We start from the raw sequence: 8,990 nt of genomic DNA, 5'->3' as shown, positions 1-8,990 counted from the left end.
TTTTCGTTTTTACGCTTGTGTGTGCGTGGGTATGTGTGTGCGTGTGTGCGTGTGTGGTGAACGCATGTGCGCTTGTGTGTGTGCAGGTGTGTGCAGGCATGTGTGTGTAGCACCATATTAAGTGCATGTATGTGCGTCTGTGTGTGTGTGTGCGTGCGTGCGTGCGTGCGTGCGTGCGTGCGTGCGTGTGTGGTGTGTGTGTGTGTGTGTGTGTGTGTGTGTGTGTGTGTGTGTGTGTGTGTATGTGTGTGTGTTGTGTGTGTGTGTGTGTGTGTGTGTGTGTGTGTGTGTGTGTGTGTGTGTGTGAGAGAGTGTGTGTGTATGTGTGTGTGGGTGTGGTATATTCATGTGCACGTGCATACATTCGGTAGTGTGTGTGGAGGATGTGTGACTGTGTTAAAGTAGTGCTGACAGAGTGAGAGGGCAATTTAGCAGAGAGTGACCATGGTAACAGCCTAGCGGTCTACTACCAAACCTGGGTCACGCATTTGTAAAGAAAAAAATGATAATAATCAATGTCACTGACAACGACGCTTGTATTTATGCACAAATTGTGTTATCATATTCAATATAATACGCAGAGAGCTGACGGCGACCGATACCTATGGATTTAAACAGGTTGGCTCAAGAAAGAAAGTGTACATGCCAGAATATAAATATAGTGAAACCAAGAGGCTGCTGCTATCTCCACATTATTCCCATTGATATACTATTAATATACCATCAATAAACCATTAAAATACCATTTTCAAAATCCTGACTTTTTAGTCATGGGTGTTAATTCATGCAGTTATTTGGCAAAAGATTGCGACCAGGAACTGAGACAATGTCTTTCCTTAGGCTTTATAATTCTTGTATCTTCAAGACATGAGGGTTAGCAGCATGCTTGTTAGGCCTCGCTACAGTTGTTTCCTTTTGTAAGTGAATAAACGAAAGTTAGTTTGTCAAGCAGATTGATCATTCTCGTTACTCGATTGCTATTGCCTTGCAACTGCAATAAGATTTGGTCTAAAACTCTCAGAAAACCTTGGCTCACAGCAAAGTTTCATCTCGTGATAACGCCTCATAAGAATACATAAGTAGAAGTGTGTGGTACATTTATTAATAAATGTAAAAAGCAGGGGAATTAGTCTGATATCTTCCTCATCCCTCCATAATATTAGGCTCATAAACAACCCCTACAGGAATTGTGTGATGCAGAGGCCGTGACCTCTGCCATCTTGAATTGTGATGAGTCTTTAATTGGGCGATGAATAGTGAGCGGAGGACTGTTGTATTCCACTTCAATCGCTGTAAGCTGGGAGACTTTCAAAGGTTGACTTTAACTTGGTACGACGACATGACCGGTTATATGTTGACGATATGATGCAATGGCATGATGAGGATGGTGGTGACAATGACGATGAGGCAGATGATCGTGATGACGATGGAACGTTGGGAAATTATATTCTTGAATTTGCTCCAGTTTTTTCTTCATTTATTTTCAAATGACTTCAACCGACCAGTTACTGCCAGGGTCCAAATATTAGCGTGTCACACTGTGTGGATGTATGTGTCCGTATATGTATTGTGTGTTGTTTATTTGTCTTGGTTTTTTTGCTTATGTTTAGTATGAATCGGAGAAAGAGGAGAATTCGCATACCATTGGATACGTCCTTATTCACAGTTATGAGGATGACTATTAAATATAATCTATAATGAAATCCAATCCGTTTGAGGCAATCCATAGGCAATCTACCTACGTGAAATCCGACATTAACAACATAATTTGACTATGATGATGATGATGATAACGACGACAACGATGATGCTGACAATTACGATGACGGTGCAATACCATGACAACGCTGATGATGAGAGAGGAGACAGTACCTGATATGAAATACGACGTGCCGCCAAGCGGTACGATACACAGTAGGGGACAAGGTAGGCACGGCGTCGGCCAGGGTAATGGCCTCGGCGTGACACGACATGACACGACGTGACTTGACGTCGAGAAGATAGAGCGATGGGAAGAGGGAGAAGGAGACAAAGGCCGTGGGGGAGAGGACCTGTCTCGGCCGTGTAGATGATGGCTGGCAACAAGGCCTCTGACAAGCAACGGTAACCCTGGGGATTTATTAGACGCAGTCACCATGGAAACCTCAAATCACCGACAAATGTTCGCCAATCTTTAGCCGCCCTTAATAGACCCAGGAAATACCTCGGGGCAACTGCGCATCACACGCACGCATGCATGCGCCCCGCCCACGCATACTCACACACACACACACACGCACACACACGTGGCCCAGTCCGTGCACTCGCTGAAGCTCAGCAGACACACACGATGGAGACCCCTGTCTCCGACGTGTTTATCCCCAACGTAAACAGAAAGGTACGATGTAGGTACAATGGAGAAGGCTGAGGAGCTGAAGTCTAAACAGAACATGTGTCTTAGGTACACACACACACACACACACACACATCCACGCACACACGCCAAACACACGCACACACACCAGACATACTCACACACACACACACACACACACACAAACACACACCAGACACAACGCGCACGCTCGATATCGCCGAGGGTGCAGGATATGGGTGGCAGACAGCCCGGAGGCACCAGGAGCGGGGCGGGGTGGTCTGGGTCAGAGCCAGCAGAACCACGGGGGCCAGAGACGGGTAGGGCAGCTCTTCTCCTCCTCCCCCTCTTCATCCGGCTGCCCGTCTCCTCCTTGGACCGACACGCACACCTTCCCTCCTCCCTCCTCCTCCTCGACCTCCTCCCCATCCTCCTCCTCCTCCTCCGCCTCTTCTTCTTCCTCCTCCTCCTCCTCCTCCTCATCCTCCTCCTCCTCCTCTTCGTCCCCTTCCTCCTCCTGCGATCCTCCCTGGTGCTCCTGCAGCTCTGGCTCTTGTCTGCCAATCATGGCCATGCTGCCAGTGGCCCGAACCTACACACCGGACGGACACACACACACACACACACACACACACACACACACACACACACACACACACACACACACACGGTCGTACTCGTGGTTGTGTTCGCGCGTGCGTGTGTGTGTGTGTGTGTGTGTGTGTGTGTTTCGAGTGGCGGTTTGCTAGCATCGGATCTGAAATGATTCAAGGCCGTGACGCCCGAACGGCCCTGCTTGAGGCAGGACCCTGAACACAATGTCCACACAGCAAGGCACGTTAAGAACAGCAAGAGGGACAACACAGACACTCGCTAGATAGATAAACATAGATAGATAGACAGATAGACAGATAAACAGATAGACAGATAGATAGATAGATAGATAGATAGATAGATAGATAGATAGATAGATAGATAGATAGATAGATAGATAGATAGATAGATAGATAGATAGATAGATAGATAGATAGATAGACAGATAGACAGATAGACAGACAGATAGATAGATAGATAGATAGATAGATAGATAGATAGATAGACAGATAGACAGATAGATAGATAGATAGATAGATAGATAGATAGATAGATAGATAGATAGATAGATAGATAGATAGATAGATAGATGGATAGACGGATAGACGGATAGACGGATAGACGGATAGACGGATAGACGGATAGACAGATAGATAGATAGATAGATAGATAGATAGATAGATAGATAGATAGATAGATAGATAGATAGATAGATAGATAGATAGATAGATAGATAGATAGTTAGATAGATAGATAGATAGATGGATGGATGGATGGATAGATATTTAGATAGATAGATGGATGGATGGATAGATATTTAGATAGATAGCTATATGGATGGATAGAAAAATAGATCCATGTACATATATGCATTCATAAATTATACACCATTTTCTGCAGGTGTAGAGAAATCAATTGGCAGTTGAAAGTTCAGCATTTTCAAAAATGGTCGGTCCTTAATAATCCCAGAGCTACACAACAGGAGCTATACTGCTGATGCTTTTAATCCAACCTTGCCATCAACAACTCTACAACCCGGACGTGGCAATAACATGGCTTACACCGGTGTATCAAATCATGTGAGTAAAAACGACAGCAATAGTTAGGATAAGGACATAGCAACACGTTTGTAGACAATGTCAGGCTCGGTCGTAAAATCATGGAATCAACAAATCATGGTGTGATCATTTCAACGTCATGGCAAACGTCATCATTGTGTACGGTTAGGACAGCTCATCTTCGCACATACTCAGTTACATCCACTACCTCTGATAATGACTCATGTAGTCAATCTCTGTAACATTTCAATGGATAAGTTACCAGAGGGCATATAGCTCTATATTTTCATGTGCATATAGTGTCACTGTGTGCAGTGTTTACACGCAAGGTTGGCTGACAACATTAAATAATGCCTGGGGGGGGGGGGGGAACATATTACACACAATGCATATTGCCATGAGATTACATTCACAGTATGCTAATTGTTTTGTGCACTAGTTACATCTAGACATCCAAGAGAACTGTTTCAATAAATGATTAGGTTTGTTATGATGGGAAAGCGGAGTATGTACCAAAATACAATTACAGAAAGGTGAGTGTGGGTGGGATTTCTGTGTGTGTGTGTGTGTGTGTGTGTGTTGTGTGTGTGTGTGTGTGTGTGTGTGTGTGTGTGTGTGGGTGTGTGTGTGTGTGTGTGTGTGTGTGTGTGTGTGTGTGTGTGTGTGTGTGTGTGTGTGTGTGTGTGTGTGTGTGTGTGTGTGTGTGTGTGGATATGAACACGTATTAGGAAATGATATTCTTGAATTTGCTCCAGTATTTCTTCATTTATTTTTATTGGACTTCAACCGACTACAGGACCGCATTAAGTTACTGCCAGTGGCCAAATATTAACGCGTTATTAAGACTATACTCTACGACAGTGTCACACTGTGAGCATGTATGTGTGTGTGTGTGTGTGTGTGTGTGTGTGTGTGTGTGTGTGTGGTGTGTGTGTGTGTGTGTGTGTGTTGTGTGTGTGTGTGTGGTGTGTGTGTGTGTGTGTGTGTGTGTGTGTGTGTGTGTGTTTTGTTTTGTTTTTTTTTGCTATCACATTTTAGTATGTGTCGGAGAAAGAGGAGAATCGCATTAACATTCGATATGTCCTTATTCACAGTTAGCGACGATGACTTTTAAACACAATCTATAATGAAATCCAATCATTCTGAGGCAATCTATCGGCAATCTACCTACGTTAAATCCTACATTAACAATATCATTTAAACACCAAAACATCGAAGTTCAATTTCAATCGCCCTGATTCAGTTTAAAAAAAAAAATGATTATTAACTATTAAGAAAATGTGTACGTAACAATCAGATGCCTTAATATCACGGGCACCTAGCCAATTATTCAGATCCACTTGACTTTTGTAGTATTAAAACCTTTTTTCTCGAAATAAATCGATCAAAAAACGAAATATCCAGCAAGAGAAACATTTGACTACATATTCCCAATAACCCATTGAGGGCCATTAGCGTTGAACATTATAAGACCACAGCCTCATCCTGCCCCCATGGAGCCATTGATGGGGCTGAGAAGAGAGATCAACTAATTACCCCTTCCATAAGCTATCCGGGAAATGTCTAGAAGGGGTCGGGGTTAACATGAACAGTTGGGAAAGCGCAGATTGAAAATACATTAATAAGCAGGAAAAAGATAAACTTTGTCAGCGTTTACCGGAGAGCAGAGTCCATCCACCGGCGTCACTCAGTCCCGGTGTGTCGCGCGCCCCGAGCTCCTCGAGTCCCGATATTCCATCCGTGAGCGAGCCGTGTGATCCTCTACCTGTTATTTACAGTAGATATATGATCCTCTGAAGTCAATACAATGGCAATAAAAAATAAATATCCCAACTGAGCTCGCCGGCTTCTCGGCTGTTTTTTCCGAAGGAGACGACGATGCGGAAGTTTTTCTTTTTTTAATGAACTGAGAAAGTAAGTTGAAGATGGCTGCGCGGTTCCTTGCGTCCCCCCTAGCAGCTTGACTGGCTCTGCTGCCGCGCGAGGTATACAGAGTTCAGGCGCACAGGAGAGAGGGGCACGTGACGGCCCTCCACACTACCCTACCCCACTCCACACCCCAGCCAGCCCCCTCCCCTCCGCTACTCTCCCACCCCAGGAAACTCCCCTCTCCATCCCCTCTCCCCATTTTGTTACCTCCCCGCCGGTGGCCCACCCGAGACATCACAGGAAGCGGGAAGTTTAGGTGCTGACGATATGTGTGTGTGTGTGTGTGTGTGTGTGTGTGTGTGTGTGTGTGTGTGTGTGTGTGTGTGTGTGTGTGTGTGTGTGTGTGTGTGTGTGTGTGTGTGTGTGTGTGTGTGTGTGTGTGTGTGTGTGTGTGTGTGTGTGTGTGGGTGTGTGTGTGTGTGGTGGCGCGTGATGGGCTTTCCGTGCGTGTGAGAGAGAGAGGGAGAGAGGGAGGGTGTGTGTGTGGGGGGGGGGGGGGACGACGACGACGCTCCGGAGACAAACTCATGTGAGCGGTATATATTTACACATCTAGCTCACATCAAACATTCAACGGCTTTTTAGTTATTTAGCGTACATATTTTAAGTGATCGCAGCGTGCGCTTGTCAAACACACAGACAGAGCTCGAGCAGGATTCCCCATGTACAGTCTTATTATATCTTATTAGTGTAAAAATAAAAAGGAAAAAAAGACGTGCCCAAAGAAGATGGGGGCGTAATGTGCGTTTGGGGTCTCATCCGCTGTCTCTACCCACTCCTTCCAGATCCTCGCATTTCAACCATCTTCATCACACAAACACACACACACACACACACACACACACACACACACACACACACACACACACACACACACACACACACACACACACACACACACTCACACAGACATACACATACACACACACACACACACACACACACACACACACACACACACACACACACACACACACACACACACACACACACACACACACACACACCACACACACTCAAACACACACAGACGAATTTTGCAGCAAGACTCTTTCTGCTCGATGGGATCATTTCATGCATTTCTTACTCATGCATCTTGTTTATGTTGGACCCTGAAATGTACACGCACACATGCACACGCACACACACACGTTCAAAAACATGCATACACACACACACACACACACACACAGAAACACACACACATAAACACAAACACACACACATACACAAACACATACACACATACACACAAACATACACACAGGCAAACTCTGAGCTATCAGTAAATGAGTATCTAGGCCAGACATTATTATCAGTGTGCGGTAGGCTACCCCTAGGGTGTGTTTCCATGGTGACCATCACATAACATAATCTATGAGGAAGTGTTTTATTCCATGCCAATGTCATGCACACATGCTCGCAAAGAGACGCAAGACAGGGAAAGAGAGAGAGAGAGAGAGAGAGAGAGAGAGAGAGAGAGAGAGAGAGAGAGAGAGAGAGAGAGAGAGAGAGAGAGAGAGAGAGAGAGAGAGAGAGAGAGAGAGAGAGAGAGAGGGATCGAGAGAGGGGAGATACATTGGGCCAATTCGATTCCAGATCAATAGCTCTGATCAGTATATCACCATGACAACCATTCGGGAAATACAGGGGATTCATGATAGATCCTCCTCTTAGTTTCGAAAAGTGACTTTAGAAAATGTTTGTGAGGGTGCCTATGTGCTAGACATGGATACAGCAGAAACATACAAAGAGGTCATCACACAAGGTGTCAATATCATGTGACCAGCGTTTCAGTTTTCAGAGCAGGTCAGTAAATAAGACAGCAGCCATTTTCAATCTCTCTCTCTCTCCGCCTCCCTCCCTGTCCTCGTCCCTGTCTCTTCCCTTTGTCTCGCTCTCTCTGTCTCCATCTCTCTCTGGTGCTAGCCAATCATGTACGACCAAGCCTGAAACCTTGAGGCTTTGTCCTGTAGCTGTCGGGAGAGTTTGTCGCTCTCGAAAGAGCTGCACTTTAACGCGTCTCCCGGAATATATTGGATCGCCCTGAAAATCACACGCAATCTTTTTAATCTGTTCAGATGGTAGAAAAACCTTTCATGTTTCCTTTGGATGCAGTCCTTTCTTCCCGCCCATGCATAAGGATTTAACTAGTCTATAGGGACAATAATTGTACTACAGTATATGACATGTGAAAAATGTCTATATTGAAAAAATATATAATATATACAATAATTATATAAATACAGAATTGTATGTATATATGCATGCTTAATATGATACAGTATATATATATACAAGTATGCCCGTTGATGCAAGCTTCCATCTAACTTTTGCCTTGTAGACACACCCTGGAGTCCCACCAATGAGGGGAGAGAGTGCTGCACGGCCGAAGGGAAGTTGCCTAGCAATCTTTGGCCTTGGAGGCATGAAGTGATGTCATTCAAAATGTAGACGGAGACGGACACACACACACACACACACGCACACACACACATATCCGTACAGACTGTGTGCTCTCTCAATATGCATGTGCGCACGCTCACATGCACACACGCATGCAAGCACTCACGCACGCACATGCAGACAAACACACACACAGACACAGGCAGAACAAGATTAAAGGAATAATGATGATAAAACGTATAGCCTAGCCTACTAATCTTCTTAAAAGGTCTCACGCTTTGTCCATTAATGATGACCAGACCCCCCCCCCCCCCACACACACACACACACACTAGGTCTATAGAAACCCACAAGAAGAGCACACTTACTCTTTCATAAAACACACGCAGGCACGCATTCAAACACACACACACACACACACACACACACACACACACACACACACACACACACACACACACACACACACACAAACAAGCACTGAGATCAGACAGAATGGACTTTTGTTTCCCTTTGTAACCGAAAAAAAGATTACATCAGCCTGTCTGTATATTCAAGATCCATAGCCTATTCCCAGTGCTCATCCATCATTAAACTTTCCATCAGTCCATCGACACTACTCGCCACTTTGTACGGCCACTCCTCTCAAT

General features: G+C 44.9%; 1 protein-coding gene across 1 annotated transcript in view; it reads left to right on the top strand.

Annotated features, from left to right (window-relative positions):
* Positions 1-8,990, top strand: part of si:dkeyp-9d4.3 (caskin-2) — a 113,937-nt gene that overhangs the window by 28,351 nt on the left and 76,596 nt on the right. The window lies entirely within an intron of this gene.

The sequence above is a fragment of the Gadus macrocephalus genome, chromosome 3, assembly GCF_031168955.1.
Source record: "Gadus macrocephalus chromosome 3, ASM3116895v1".
NCBI classification, from domain to species: Eukaryota; Metazoa; Chordata; class Actinopteri; order Gadiformes; family Gadidae; genus Gadus; species Gadus macrocephalus.
This window is presented reverse-complemented; position numbering and strand designations above follow the sequence as displayed.